Raw genomic sequence first — 17,068 nt, forward strand, 5'->3', positions numbered from 1 at the left:
TTTAGTTTATGCCAAGAGGACTTGTAGATTGCGATTCATACAGACCAAACTCCGTAACACTCCCTTTAAGACAAATATATGCTTAGAGTCAAACTTGTAGATTGTATAAGTCAATAAAGCAGCATGGAATTTCATAGAGTAAGAAAAGGCGGCACCTAGCTGTAAATGATAGTGTCAGTGGTTGCAGAGTCACATCTTCCTTGTAATAAGCTTTGGATTTACCATGAGTACATTTGATCGATATATATCCATCACCAGGTAAAGCTCTGATGGTAATTAGTAAGCAGCAGATCTTGCTATTCTCTTCTAGGAAATAAAACAGAAATCCTATGGAAAAAATAAATCAAATGAAAAAAAAATCCAGCCTAAAAGTGAAGCAGGCAGAGGACCATTCAACACAGCAAAAACGCAATATGGAGAAATGCTGCGGCTAGAAAGGCTTGTTTGGATAAGTGAGGGGCACTCTCAGCATCAGTCACCACCAGGGCTCGAGCTGGGTCTGCTACATGAACAAAAGCAAGACAGAGGAGCAGACAGGTCCAGTGGGGTCTTCAGTGGGTGTCCAAGCAAGGCGGTCGGGCTGGAGTGTGTTCACACTGGTGTCGGGACAGCTGTGTGGGTTAAGGCATGCTTAGCTGGGACCTGCAGGAATCACAGCAAAGACATGAGAACAGCAAAAGCTAAGAGAAAAGGTCTAAGACAAAAAGCAAATGTGAGGTGACATCAGAATTCAGTCTTTTCCATGGATTCTCACCACTCCCGTGACAGCGTTGTGGTGTGGCTGGAGAAATGACCGCTGTTCCTTTACAACTCTGTCCCGGATGGTTCTTCCTTGCTAGAAGAATCTTGGCCCCAGGGAACTGGCTTTCCTGTTCACCTCGCCTAACTTTCTCTGAGCTTATGCTAGATGCTTGTCACCGCCAGCCAGCCCAGAGCCATAGCAAGGAAGTCAACGGAGGAAGACTCTCTCCAGTCTCCCAGGACTTCTCTCCCAAGATGAGAGTTCCCCGCAAGCTGAGCTCCACCCTGAGGTTCTGGCAGAAACCAGAAATAATTTCAAAGAGTCAAGGAAGCGGAATAAGGCAGAACATGTGACTCCAGGGAAAAGAAAAATAACCAGTTATAATTGTTTCCATGTGTGTCCAGTGGGAAAGCCTGGACCAAGGGTTGAATGTCAATGAAATGAGGACAAATGAGTGGTGTCTTCACCGTCCCAGGAGAGAACCGTAGAGGCCACGTACAGGCCAGATTTGGGAGACAGGTAAAGAGTGCTACAAATTCCAACAATTTCACAACTGAAATAATTTATACTATTAAAAAACTTCATGCCTATCATAGAGCTGTTTCTATTTCAAAATATCCTCCTACCTATGGTGAAAGGATTGGAGTAAAAAGAACAATTTAATTCATAAGGTAATGTTTTAACTGGATATTTTAGGGCTAAGGACAAAAGAAACTGTATGCAAATACTGTGCTCTGTTTACAATTTCTTCCCTATAGGAGCATAGGTGATCAATTCTGAATGCAGTTCAAGGGTATCCTAGAGCGGGGGCAAATACATAATTTACAAGGATCATGAAAGCTAAGGTTATTCACTGTTGAAGAAAAAAGTCACAAATATTGAGAGGGGAAGACTGGAGTGATTCCTGTGCTACTGAACTGGAATTGGAGGTGAAAGTATGAACTGATAGTCTTTGAATAAATTGGTAGGTAGGTAGGTAGGTAGGTAGATAGATCTGCATGTGTGCATAGATTAGTACACATACATAATCCTAACTCTGTCTCTTAAAAGGGCCTAAAAAATGACACTCAGAAGAAAAGAACACATCTTGATTTCTGGGGCGAAGGAAACGCCAAGAGCCTAGAGCAACAAAGAAGGAGTTGCTAAAAAAATGGAGTTGAGAGGGAACAGGTATCACCCAAAGGTTCCCAGGCAAAATCTGGAACAATGTGAGCAAATATAAGTGAATAACTAAGATGTGGCGAATAGAATAAAGTAAATGCAAACAGATGTGGAGAATAAACAGCAGAGTTCTAAATACTAAATGTAGAAAGAATTAGAAAACTATAAAATGACCATCAAAACACCACAGTGATAATTATGCAAGTAAGATTCAGGAGAGGATGCTAATATTAGTGAAAGAGAAATTTCTTGAAACTCTCTCTCCTAATATCTTTATTAAACAAAACACAAAAATAAAAACTTCACAATAGAGAGTCTTAGTATACACCACCTTAAACAAGCAGTCAGGGTGAGTATCATCTTTAATGAGGCGCACAGCCATCATGCACAGCCAGACAAGGTACCTCGAGAAAGACACATCACTGCTGTGACATTCTTGCTGGAAAATGCATAATCTCAATTTATTCGTGTGAAAACAGCAGACAGATGCACACTGAGAGAGATTTTATAAAACAACTGTAATCTTCAAAAGTGCCACATCTGAAAGACAAGGAAAGACTATCACAGCTGTGGGGAGAGAATGGAGGTATGCCATCTGAATGCAATGCAGTACCTGGATTGAATCCTGCAACAGAAAAAAGGACATCAGTGAAAAACCTGACAAAATCCAGATAAAATCTATAGCTTAGTTAAGAGTACCATTGTTAATTTCTTGGCATCAACAACTATATGATGTGGTTATTTATGATAACATTAGGGGAAGCTTGCAACTTTTCTGTAGGTCAAACATTATTTTAAAGTGGAACTAAAATTATTTCACCTAAATAGAAGTCTTTTATCACTAACTATTGAATAGAATTAAAATTAATTAAACTCTAAGAATTAAAGATAGAGGAAGAAATGCAATAGAAAAGAAATGAGGACAGGATTAAAGGCACAGTCCAGTGGCCCAAGGGTTGTGCCAGGCAGTGTCGGGGTTGGTGGCCTCAGCTTACGTTTGAAGTATATTCTGAGCGCTTTAGACATCCCTGGAAGTATTTGGTGGACTGCAGAGCTATGTCCTCCAGAAGAATATTTACATTCTATTTACATACATTAGCAACTGGGGAAATCCTTAAAAGAACTTATCCAAAGGCAGTGTTTTTCACACTTTACTTACTTTGCATGTCATTTTCAAAAATGTTGTTAACTCTTGGAATACTTAAGTTATTGTTTGCTTAATAGTTTCCATCACATTGAATTTGAGATGACTCACTTTTTATAAAGATGCTTTTATCTTTGTGCTGCTTAAAATCATCTCATGTAACCAGCAGTCCACACAGCACAATAAAGGGACATCTGAGTCATAAAAGTTGCAAAGGGATGCAGCAAGCAAAGAGAAATATTTCCCATGTAACCCATCACACCATACAAAACACACACACACACACACACAGTCTGACTAATCAAAGGGAAACCAGGTATTCTTGATTGCTTCAACATGGAAAACTACATGGCTTTAGCCCAATGAGAGATCCAAAGAATATAATGTAGGGCTGGAACATCAAGGACATGGAGTAGCAGAAGTTGAGCTTGTGGAACCTGGTTGTGGCAGAAGTAGCAATGGATAGAAGAGTGATGATGGAACCCAGGCAGCAGGGAGAAACAGAACCAGATTAGGAGCCAGTGGTGGAGCTGTGATTCCCTGACAGGTAGTTGTGTTGCTATGGAGGTTGGAAACTTCAGTGAATGGAGCAGGAGGAGGACTCAAGAAAATAGATATACCAAAAAGTGGCAGAAACAATGTGTATCATTATATATGTGCCATGTATGGTATCCCGCAGGACTCCATTAAAATAGCGTGATCAAGTGACTGGAGAACCTGTATTGGTATAAGGAGTGGAATCCAATGAAAGTGAAACACATCCATGGAGCTAGGGTAGACTGTTGTAGGTGTGTAAATTGGTAAGGCCACTCTAAAAGCATCTCACAGTAGTAAGTTGTTTCCCATTATGTGAGAAAAAATCCTACACAATCCTACAAGGGCACATGCCCATTACTTCTTGCTTTGTATTAACGCAAACATTCATTAGTCTAAATATTCGTTAATATATTATTGGATAAGTAAAATATAGTAGGTGCATGTAATGGAACACTAGATGACATTTAGAATAAGAAATTACATGTATGTAATAATAATGGCATGGTTTGATCTTAAAACAGTAGAGAAAATCCAAATACAGTTATGAACTCCATAACAGGAGAAATACATTATGAGAAATGTGTCATTGATTTGATGTGTAAATATCATTATACATCATACTTATAGAAATCTAGATGGAATTACACAGTCATTGGCAATATGGCATAAACTTATGTTATAACCTATTGCTCCTATGGTCATGCCAAACTAAACACAAATTAAATGGTACGAGCAACAAATGTGACAAACACAATATTTATGACATGGCTGCTGGTATAACATGCGTGTTGTTATAGTAATCATTTTCTAAGTAAAAGGAGTACAACCTAAAATAATGATAAAAGTATGCTATAATAAATACACACTCCAGTAACTATTGTTTGTTGCCATATCAAGTATAATGCACTGTGTGTAAGTGTATGAGCTATAATTATACAATGTGTAGCACACCAGGTTTGCTTTTAGTGACATCACCACAAACATGAGTAGCACATTGCACTATGGACATTGGGATGGCTATGACATTACTAGATAAGAGGAACTTCTCATTTCCACAAAATCTCATGGAATTAATGCCTTCCAGGCAGTCCATCACTGACCAAAATGTTGTTATTCAACATATGACTATAAAATAATAAAACAACTAATACTGATTTACCACTTATTATATGTCAGTCATTATTCTCAGCACTTCATATTTGTTAACCCACTTACTCCTTGGAAAAAAATCCTATGAGGTAGGTGCTACTATTGATCATTAGATTATATATGAGGAAATTGAAGCACAGAAAGATTATCTTGTCCAAGGTCATATAGCTAATCAGTGGTTAAGAATATACCGAGAACAAAGCCACCTAGTTCTACCTACCATGTGATACCAAAAGAGAACATGAACAATTTTAGCATAAATATATTGTGATTTTAAATACTTAGAACTCAAAGTTAGAGTACAAATGTTACAAAGACTCAAACATGCCAAGAATATGTCACAAAAACAATAGAAGGATTTAGACTGGAGCCAGCAAGGATGGGAGTGAAGAATAGTATTAAAACTTAAAAAAAAAAAAAAATGAAACCGAACTAAGGCTTAGCACTGAGCAAGCAGGAAGAAAAGTTTTAACAGAAAGGCAGGGGGCTGATGCTAGGAGTCTGAAACCCACTGGGTCCAGCCTGAGAAGCCTGAGAGAGAAAAAGTCCACAACATTCATCAAGATGCATGCGGTAACTAAAGAAGGCTTTCTCCAGGATAGAGAGTCGTTTGCTTGACTGGTGATTGCAGTATAATACTCATTAAACTACTTAGCCATTTATTTACAAGAGTAGAATATTTAATGCCAAAATATAGTTCCCATAGGACCCCCAGATCCTACACTTTTTGAATTACCAACTTCTCTTTGTTCTTTGTGTCAGAAATTAAATAGCAGCTATTAATCGTATTTCTAACTCATAAAGAATCTTGCGGCTAGTAAACATCCCAACAAATACAGTTGATGACTCAAGTTGTAAATTTAGTATTTAATGACTAAGCATTATGGAAGTATAAAAGAAATTTTTGAAAAAGAGGGACTTGCAAAATGACTCAAGAAAATTGGGTATCTTTTTTACACAGGAAATAGACTCAAAACTGATAGTAGTGGAAATTTTAATCCCTTAATATTAGACTATAATGGGTGAGTTTAATCTTTGTTGTAAAATTTGTGGAGAAAATTGTTTTCAATTTAAATGCTTTCATTAAAATAAAAATAGAAAGGAATTTTTTTTGAAATGGCTTAACCCTGCTACAGAGAAAAGTGATTAAGTAATTTAATTATAGTTAGCTCCAGGAAATGCTTCCTCAATGAAAATCCATGGATGGTGGTAAAATACTAACTTAACGTAACAGTAGATCAACATTTCTTAGGGTTAAAAGCACAGAGAACATCAAGTTCTCATATCCTTTTCACATCTCCCCCAGCACCAGACAACACAGATATTTGGGTGTGGGTTAGGGTAGACAAGCCCATCTAAATCTACTATGTAAAGGCACCAGAAATTCGTAAAAAATTTAAATTTCACAGCTACTACTGGATAGGGAGAGCAAAAGCTTTGTGCAGGAAATGCATTGATTTGGACTTTAAAGGAAAGATAAGATTTTTAATGGTAGGGACCTTGGTTTGGGGGAATGAGCATTCCTGCTAGTGGGAGCAGTGTGAACACATTAATGAAATAGCAAAAACATAAACCAACATGAAGTCATCAAAAGTTGACCTTCTTGTCTTGATCATGAGTTTAATATAGGGAAACAGTAGGAAGTCTACCTGGAAGGGTAGGCTTGAGCCAGACAGAGTTCTTAGAAAGCCGATTGGATAGCTGGAACATTATTAAACAATAGAACTACCCAGGATTTTTGTTTAATTTTTAAAAAGATTTGGAAAAAAAAGAAACTTTCAAAATACAGAATGCTGGGGCCAGCATTGTGGCATAGCAGGTGTCACTTGCAATGCTGTTATCCCCCATTAGAGTGCCAATTCCCATACCAGCTACTCCACTTCCTATCCTTCTTCCTGCTTTTTGCCCCAGAAGACAGCAGAAGATGACACAGTGCTTAGTGCCCTTTCGTTAGTGTGGGAGAATGGGATGGAGTTCCAGGTTCCTGGCTTCAGCTTGATGCAGACCTAACTATTGCAGCCATTTGGAGGATACACCAGTGGATGTAAGATACATTCACTCTCACACTCACTGTCTCTTCCTCCATCCCCAGCTGCTCTGCCTTTCAAATCTTTTTAAAAAATGCAAATGCTTTAAGAGAATGTGTTAGAAATTATGCACTAAAAGAATCGAATGGTGTCATTTTGTACTACTCTAAGTCCTTGTAAGATGTCACACCAGAAAAAAATGAAAGTTCTCATGAGGCCCTTGTTGGAGAATTGTTATCCTCTCCTAAGAGGCAGAATAAATTGACTGCTTGGAATCCAACTTGATTTTTCACTCAGATTCCGCACAGCAGCGCATCTGCCTTCAGTACAATTGTCCAAGGCAGTGGGACTATAGCTAGGTTTTTGCTTGTGGCTCAGGGCAATTCTGCTGAACCAAGATAACTGTGGTTGTAGTGGAAGGAAGCACGGACAGAGGACAGGGTTCTGGTCCATTCATCACTCCAGGGCCTCATAACCTGGGCAAATCTCTTAACCTCGCTGGGCTTTATTATTTTTCCCTGCAATGTGAAAAATTCGACCTAACATGACCTCTAGATTTCCGTCAAGCTTTGAAATTACGTCTATGACATTCTCTTAGTAAGCTGCTCCACCTATTTCAGAACTACTTTCAGCAATGCAACACAAGAAACACTTGAAACAGGTGTTGAGAGATCAATATATAGATGAAAAAATAAAGTTATATAAAGCAAAAGCAGCTCTTATATTCAGCTTAAAATATAGACCTTACTAATTTGCCTTCTTTCCATATACCCTCAAACAAATATAGCTAAGCTTGCTCAGCATAGCCTATCTTTGGTTCAATACAATTCTGCTACACAAATCACAGGGGAAGGCCCAATTCTTTTTTTTAGTCTACTTTAAAAAATACTCATATCAGAAATAAAAGAAGTGATGAAAAAGATAGCAGTTGGATTCAAATAGACATTTTTGACTATTTTCACTACTGCTTACTAAGTTACTTTAACAAAGGTATTTAATCTCTTTAAGCCCCAGTTTTAGTGTATATTTTTGTAAGTATTAAGCAAGATAATGCAAATGCTAGCACATAATAAGACCTCAATAAACAGTAGATCGTGACAATAATATAAATATATGGAAGAGATTATCTTTTTTAATACGGAGACATCCCTTAAATAAATGTCTGTCTTGGAAAACTAACCTGCTAAGGTGTACCTTCATCCAATTAACTGATTCTGAATACTGACTTTACAACACAATCATTTGAGAATTTCTAAAAACTACCAGTTCCCAGGACCCACCCATATCAATAAATCAGATTATCTAGCTAACCTAGGTGAGGAGAACAGCTGGGAGGCTGAACTGCTCGGACTATTTCATATCATTTCTCAGGATCCAGATACCACCTGTGTTTAGAAATTCCAAGGTAACAGGGTTGTGTTCCCCTAGGAATACCTGAAATTCACAAAACCTTGAGCAGTTTACAGGTGAATTCCTGATACAAATCATACAGTGAAAAAAACCCTCTGGGAAATGATGATCTTTTTCCCCAAACCCCAGATTTGTACATGTACTTGACATTCTGAGATCATTTGCATCTTAAACATGCCTATGAATGCTGAAATTTGGAGTATGGAATCTGTTGTCATATAGTTCAGCTCTAAAGACAGAAATCAGGCCTCAGTGATACATGGTGGCTAAATTAATCTCATTTCAAGATATTGGATGGTTTTATTATATATATTTACTAACTGATAACAGAACTTGGACTAAAATAGAAAAGAACAGCTTAAAGCTTTTGCTCTCAGGATACAATTTAGAGTTTTTTTCTGTTTGATAAAGACATTTTTCATTGAGGAAAATTTGCTATTCTTAAAATAAATTTTAGTAATCATAAGGGCCAAATAACTAAATTAGACTAAAGAGAAAAAATATTAACACCTCTTGCTGTTTTATTCCAGCTTTGAAAATATATCGATTATAAAATTATTTTAGTGATAACATTTGTATGCTGACATAACTTTCATTAATTATGAGCTATTTCTGCTAAAATAAGATAGATAAGCATACCACGTTTTAATTATTTATTTGAAAGGCAGAATTACAGGTTGAGGGGGAGAGGGAGAGATAAAGAAATCTTCCATCCACTGGGTCATTCCCCAAATCCAGGAACTTAATCCAGGTCTCCCATGTGAGTGGCAGGGGCCCAAGCACTGTGGCCATCTTCTGCTTCCTTCCCAAGAACATTAGCAAGAAGCTGGTTAGGAAGGAGAATAACCAGACACAAACCAGCACCCAATGGGTTACCTGCATCTCAGGCAGTGGCCCGACATGCTATGCCATAGTGCCAGCCCCAGACGTATTTTTTAATTAAATTGCTGTAACCCAAAATGTTAAACTTCAGTATGTAACTATCAACATCTATAAATAACATACAGTATTACATAGCATTATCACTACTCTTCGTAACAAGTAATTCCCACCAAGAATTAATTTTTAAATTTACTATTCAGAGATTCTAGACTCTACTGACTATATTATACCATGAATTAAATTTGCATAATGAAATAGATTATTACCAATCAGCAAAAATCCTTATGCCTTGGCAAATTTTTCAACATGTAGTACTTTGGGAGGATGAAGCAGTTTATATCATAGAGAAGTTTTTCACTAAAATAATAGCAAATTGAACATGCAATAATTAAAATGGAAAGTCATTTATTTTTTTTTTTTTTTTGAGAAGCAGATTAGGGAACATCAAAAGCAGCACTCAGATTTTGTCCCAGGTATTTGTGTGATTAATAATGTGACTCGGGAGACATAACTTAAATTATCTGGACCTTCATTTTTCCCTAGCATCTCTAAAATCTATTCAGGCTACAGTATTCTTTAATTCTTTAATTATATGTGCCATCACATTTATGATCAAGTGAACTAAAAGCTCATTTTTATGATGTAAAATGTGAATGAGTTTCTCTTTGATTATGTGCTGATCTTTAACACGGGAATTTTTGATCTGCTTGGTATTCATATTTCTCCATTAGAATGAGTAAACTTAATCCCTAGTACAAGTTACTGTCCTGTGATTTGAGACAGCTATATTATTTATGGGAAAGGCTAGGTTTCTATGCACAAACTTTCAAAAATACAACAGCCTCAGCCACGTGTGTGCCCTTTTCCTGTCCTGATCCAGCTAGTCTGGGGCAGCCAGGAGGAAGATTCAGTCTGGTTACTACTCCATTGCCTTAGAGGATTGCCCCTTCATATAATTTGGGAGTTGGAACTGCCCCAAGTTGAGGAGTTAGCATTTCTCCCCATTTCCAGATGAAGTGGAATTCATGGGGGAAAGGAGTGGAATGATTTCTCTGTGTAATACAACTACCTAGAATTATCATTAACCCAGTATTCTATCGACTTGAGCAACATGCGTCTTCCATCACCTTAAATTCAAAGCATCCACTGCTTAAGAATAGCACCATGGTGTGATTGTTGATTTTAGAGTCAAACATGCATTTGCTTGAATTCCAGATTTCTCACTTAAGCAAGTAAGGTAACATTGCTTAGCTGTAAAGTGCAGATGATTATTATTTCATGGGGTAGAAATTAGTATGAAGTAATATAACAAGAGGAGAAAAAAGGGTGAATAGGTAGATCCCAGAGAATTTTTACTCTGCGTGGTACCATAATGATAGGTGCATGCCTTTCTATATTTGTCCAAATACTTAGAATGTACACCAATAGGAGTGAACTCCAATGCAAACTATGGAGTTTGGGTGATGAGAATAAATCAATGTAGAGTCATCCATTGCGAAAAATACACCGCTCTGAGGGGGATGATGTTTATAAGGGGAAAGCATGCATGTGAAGAGGCAGTGGATACATGGGAAATCTCTAAGTCTACAACTAGTCTAAAAAACAGAGCCATGGGGCCAGCATTGTGGACCAGCAGGTTAAGATGTCACCTGCAATGCCAGCATCCCATATGGGTACCACTTCAAGTCCCAGCTGCCACACTTCTGGTCCAGCTCCCTGATAATGTGCCTGGAAAAATAGCAGAAATGGCTCAAGTGCCACCACCCACATGGGAGACCCAGATGAAGTTCCAGACTTCTGGCTTCAGTCTGAACCAGCCCCACTATTGTGGCCACTTGGAGAGTGAATCAGCGATACCGCTCATTCATATTCTCTCTACTTCCTACCTCCTACCTCCTACCTCCACCCTGAAATCTGCCTTTAAAATACATAAGCAAATGTTTTTTTAAAAGTCATTAAAACATATGCTAGTATAGTTCAACAAATTCATGGATAATGGAATTTGAAGATGTGTTTATTTTGGTTTTTAAAAATATTTTGGAATCTATGCATGTAAGTGTCTTTAAAAAGTTCACAGAAATATGTACTAGAGAAAAATAGAATGGATTTCAAAAAACTTTCTCACCAAGATAAGTATTTTTTAATTTCATTTTCCATCTACAGTTTTAAGTACTCACATCAACATAATAAACTTCCTAATCATTTACATACATATTAAATGTTTCATAACACTTCTCAAGTTTCCTAACATAAATGTGTGAGAAAATACCTTTCTATGCTGAAATATTGTGAAACCATCATAATCCACCATTAGCAGCTGTTAAATGAATAGCCTTATGGGCAAATACAATGATGCTTTACATTTACATAGTCTTCTCTGGTTTCCATAACAAGTCACATTTGTACAAATTAGGTCCCTTGTTACAATACTGTGATGAAGGTAGTCCTAGTAGAGTCACCCTTATTTTATAACCATGTGCAAAGCACTGGAAAATATTTTATATTTGCAAAGCTCACGTAAATACCAAGTCCATTTGATAATCACAACTTTGTGACATAAAAACATCAGATTATTATAATCCTCACCTTACACAGATAAGGAAATTGAGTTTTAGAGAAGTTATTCATTCGACTTTTATCAGAACAGGGAGTTAAACTGATACACAATTAGGTGTCAGAAACCATTTGTCAAATGAAAAACAGAAGGGATAAATTTGTCTCTTGATTTCAAATGTGATTTTATTCTGTCTCAGAGAAAACCATATCCCACAGCTAGGACAAAAGATCCCAATTTTTTGTACACATAAACCAGGATGCTTCTCCTCTATGCTGTACTGGTAGCTGTCTGAGGGTTCAGAACCACAGAAGTGAGAACTACCCCTTGCCTAATCACGTCCCTCAGCTCTTGTCTCTGAAAACAGACAGCCACTTTAATGAAACAAAACAAGCTTAGTCATACCATGCACTCCTTACATTAACTTCTTCTCCCTAGAAATAACAAATAAGATTTATTTTATGATGTTTAATCAAACTAATAAAATGACATGTTTAAGTGTCACATGTACAATAAGCAGAGTAAGTATGTGTAATGAATCTATAAATTATGCTGAAACACTGATGTGAGAATAGACTTATTGGTGATAAAAAGATAGCAAAATAAGCCCAACAATGAAGTAATGTTCCAAAAGGGATTATTAAAGCAGCAGTATCTAAAAGAATGAAAATGGAAATCTAAAAGTATAATTAAGTACAGAAAAATGTTGTTTGTACCCAGGAGTTTTATAAAGAAGTGACAAAATAAAAATATGTAGTTCTATGATTAGCTATTAAAATATAACACAGGAAAATGCATAAGTCAAAGTATCATTATGCTTGAAAGACTGTTATTGATAGAAAAAATAAGAATGCCTCATCACAACCAAAAATTGTATTGCAGGGTTCCAACTGGATACTACATAGCTTGTTTGCTTTGAAGAAGGAAATAGGTTCATAATGTTAAGAATTAAAATAGCAGATATGTGCATACCTATTCATTCTAAAATTGAAGTATTTGGGCACATTAAGATGCTCAGATCCTAGAATGAAGTTGGAAATAGCAGACACACAATAGCCATTGTTGAGTACTTTACCAAACTGAAATAAATACACAAAAATATTTTCTCTGAAAAATGGGAATAGCAACAATTTAAATTTTTTCCGTTTTTCTTTATGTCTGAAATTTTTAATATATATAATACCTTATCAGATAAACATACATTCCTCAGAAATTATTAATTTAATAAGCTGGTAAAATAAAAGATATATGGATATTAAGGGATTGTGAAGTGGTAATGAGTAAGGGTCTTGCCTTTGATGAAAAGCAACTATAACACTGCTCAAAGCAATGTTTTCAGGAATTGAATAATGGGTGTGCAGGGCGTAGCCCTTAAGACAGAAACAAAGTAAGCTGTTTTCCAAACTGTGACCTAGTCAAGTAGAACACAAACACCCTGCAGCCTTTTTAGGCCAAGGAAAGTGATGAGTAGCTGAGCTGAGGGAGCTGGAATCTGTGGGCAGAGACCAGAGGAGGAACCCCAGCAGCTGGACTGAAATGCCGTGCACGGTGAGAGCCCTGCACAGCTGCTGGGGGTGAGCAGGGCTGTGTGCTGGGCAGATTCTGTGCACAAGACCTTGCTAGGGAAAAGCCTGTAAATTTACTAGAAGATATGCAACGATTGGATCTCTGAAAACTCACATGCTGAAACTGGGAAGTAATTAGATCAGGAGAATGGAACCCTTATGAATGCGGGGAGACTCCCGTGAGCACCTCACTCTCCTTCTACTGTTAAGAATGCAATGGGAAGACCACTGTGTGCAACCAGCACAGATCCTCACTGAATACCAGGTCTTCTAGCATGTTGATCTTGGACTTCCCAGCCTGCAGAATATGAGAAATGTTTATTTTTTATGCCACCCAGTCTTTAATGCCCTAGTACCACAGCACAAACTGATGGATTCAGTATATAAATTAATTACAAAATTATACAATGTTAAATAAACATTAAGTGTATTTATCCTCTTCAAATGAAATAAATCTAATTCCAATCAAATATTTTTTCTAAAATTCACATGAAAAATAAGGTGCATGAAATGTAGGACAGTATTTAGACTGGAAAATAATGAGAGGCTGTTCATCCTTCAGCGTAGAGATGTTAATACCCCAGAATCTTGAGAGAGTGCTGTGGCACAGCGGGTAAATCCAATGCCTGCAACGCCAGCCTCCTAACGGGTACTGGTTCAACTCAGCTCTCTGCTAATGTGCCTGGGCACCCAGTGGAAGATGGCCCACGTGCCTGGGCTCCTACCTCCATGTGGGAGACCCAGAAGCAGCTCCTGGCTTCAGATTAGCGCAGCTCCAGCTGTTGCAGCCATCTGGGGACTGAACCAGCAGATAGACAATCTCGCTCACTCACTCACTCACTCTGTCTTTTTGTAACTCTGCCTTTCAAATAAATAAATAAATCTTTTTTAAAAAGATCTCAAATCAAAAGATCTAGTAAAGAAAGATGAATTTGACTATATCGAGACTCCACTCCTCTGTATGAAAACCATGGGGTGTGGAATCTAAATGTCCATAAGTACAAGAATGAACAAATTGCAGTATACTCTGATAGAATAGTAACAGAAATTTTAAAGGTGGACTAAATTTACATAATTTTATATGATGGCAGATTTTAAAGGGAACATACAGAATCATATAACACATACATGCACAAACATGAAGCACAGGGTATGTGTGTCTATGCGTTTTGATTATTTTTTAAGGAATGGAAGAGTAAATGTAGAATTTACTTAAAGATTAGGATTGTGGGTGGCTTAGCTAAATCTATAATATTTAAGAAAAATACTAAAAGTAATTTGTGATAAAATATTAGCATTTGTCAAATCTAGGTGGAGGGCCGGCACCGTGGTGCAGTAGGTTAATCTTCCACCTGCGGCCCCAGCATCCCATATGGGCGGCGGTTCTAGTCCCAAATGCTCCTCTTCCGATCCAGCTCTCTGCTGTGTCCTGGGAAAGCATAGAAGATGGCCCAAGTCCTTGGGCCTCTGCGCCCACATGGGAGACCCGGGAAAAAGCACCTGGCTCCTGGCTTCGGATTGGCGCAGCTCTGGCTGTTGCAGCCATCTGGGGAATGAAATAACAGATGGAAGACCTTTCTCTCTGTCTCTCCCTCTCACTATCTGTAACTCTACCTCTCAAATAAATAAATAAAATCTTTAAAAAAATTAGGTGGAGAAATATTGGGCAATTATGTTATTTATCTCGTCTATTGTGCTTTTAAATGTCTTGAAGCATAAAAAAAACAATACTTATGTAACAGCAGAAGTGGAGTAGCAGTGAAAAGTATTTGAAAATCTTGGGTCATCACAAATAAAAGATGAAGTCATTTTTGGGAGGGAATCTGGCTTTGCTTGTCGAATATAGCTCTGCGATATCTAGGTTTTTCTTTTTTATAGGAAAGATAAATAAGAATGAGTTTGGCTCTTAAAAAAAACTTTTTGTTGCTTTACCTGAAGCAACACAATCTGAAATGCATGTGATAACACATGTACTTTAAAGAATTCTTTTGGTCTCTATTACCAGGCATTGAAGTTTCCCCCAAGAACATTTGAAGCAAAAACCAGACACAAGGCTGTGCTGTAATGGTGCCATTAAATCGTCCAGTGCTCTGCCTGGTACTTACGGTGATACTTAAAGCATTCCCCCAAGGCCAATCAAAATACAGCTGAGATACTATGTTCATTCAAACAAATGTCTTGCAATTTATACCTAATGAAATTTTTCTGTTTCCTTCACTCCTCCCTCATTAATCAATCATAAGGGAATAGAATTAAGACATCAACTGTAACATAATGTGAGAAAGTTTTCCAGCATCCCACAACTGAAGAGTAAGCAAACGACATATTTTTTTAATGTATACATCAAAAGTGGAGAGGAGAAAAATGTGAAGAGAGGAAATTAACGTGAACTTGGGAGAAGTAATCCCATTAATATTGTTCAGTAGCACATCTTGGATATGTTTTTCTCTTTGATTTTGAAATTATTGGATACTTCCATAGACTTTGCCAGTAAAATAATTCCAGTTTTATTACTAGCCATATCCTGTGGTTTTATTTCCTAATAAAAAGATGTGTAGTGTTAGTGTTGTCCTGAAATGTAATTGATTTCTGAGAGCTGTAATTTGCTACCTGGGATATGATCTTTTGAATTTCTATAAAATAATGCATGGATGAATGAGATGCTGAGAAAGACTGCAGTGCCAAAAAGTAATAATAGAAATAAAAGTTATTTTTCATTATTTTGGTATTGGATAGTTTGGAGTTTAATTTACTGAGTTTTTTAAAGCTTTTATTGAGATTTCATATTTCAGTAGAAACCATCAGAATGAGCTTGATGTCATGAAATATTTTCATTCCTCAAATCATTATGCTATCCGTAATTTTAAACTGTATATTTTTCTAGAAAATGCAGATATGTATATAAATACATGTATATGGGAAGAAATCAGACATCATAGAAAAGTTAATTGAACAGTTCTTAAACATAAGGATTCTTGATCTGTATAGATGCTAGCCACAGGAATAACTTGCTATAACCATCTCATAGAACTTAAAATATTCTCGGAAGGCTGGGGAGGGCCAGCTCCTAAGCCTGTGAGAGGCACATAGACAAAGGATCTCGCTGGGGAGAAAGAAGTCACAGGCTCTCAGTGCATCCTTCCTGGCCACCGTCGGGAAGAGCAAGATGCTCGCAAGCTCCTCTCCTGGGCCTACCCACAAATCCCGGCTCCCCCCAGCAGCCCCAGCCACCAGATGACTGATTCACCCAGCAGGAACCTCCTTCCTCTTTGGCTCTCACTTCCTAGGTCACAATCAGGAAGGTATCCCTCTGTGTTTCCTTTTTCTTCAGACCACACCCAATACATCTGTAGAATTCTTAAAAACAGTTGCTTTGCTTATGTTATCTAGTTGTTTACAGCAGTAGTATAACCCTGTGATATTTGTCACTACTTCATGGCCAAACTGAAATACTCTTCCCTCTTCATATCCATAAACCTATGATTTGCTTTTATTTCCTCTCTTCCCAAGCGAGGATCAGAAATAACTGAGGGCTGGAATTATATATTTGCTTATAACAGACCTAGGACCTGGAGAAATGTTTATGAAATGCAGATAAAGGCAACAAAAAAATTGAATAAGGTTGATGACCCAGGGTCTTTTTAACTCTGTTTTTATCATTTCTTCTGAAGAAAAATGATTCATGTTGTCATCTCACTTCAAAATAAGAATATGTCAGAATTGCCTCCATATACAGATCCACTATCCCTTTTCCACAATTCTAAAACCAATAAAACCCAAAAGTTTCAGTAAATTTGTGCCAAAACTCGTCTGACTAGCCAGAGTGGTCAGTTGTCTGTCACCATGCTTCGAAGCTATATGAACCAGAATTAAGTACAGGTTATTGTCTTGTCAATT

The sequence above is a fragment of the Oryctolagus cuniculus genome, chromosome 3 (assembly GCF_964237555.1).
Source record: "Oryctolagus cuniculus chromosome 3, mOryCun1.1, whole genome shotgun sequence".
Taxonomy (NCBI): Eukaryota; Metazoa; Chordata; class Mammalia; order Lagomorpha; family Leporidae; genus Oryctolagus; species Oryctolagus cuniculus.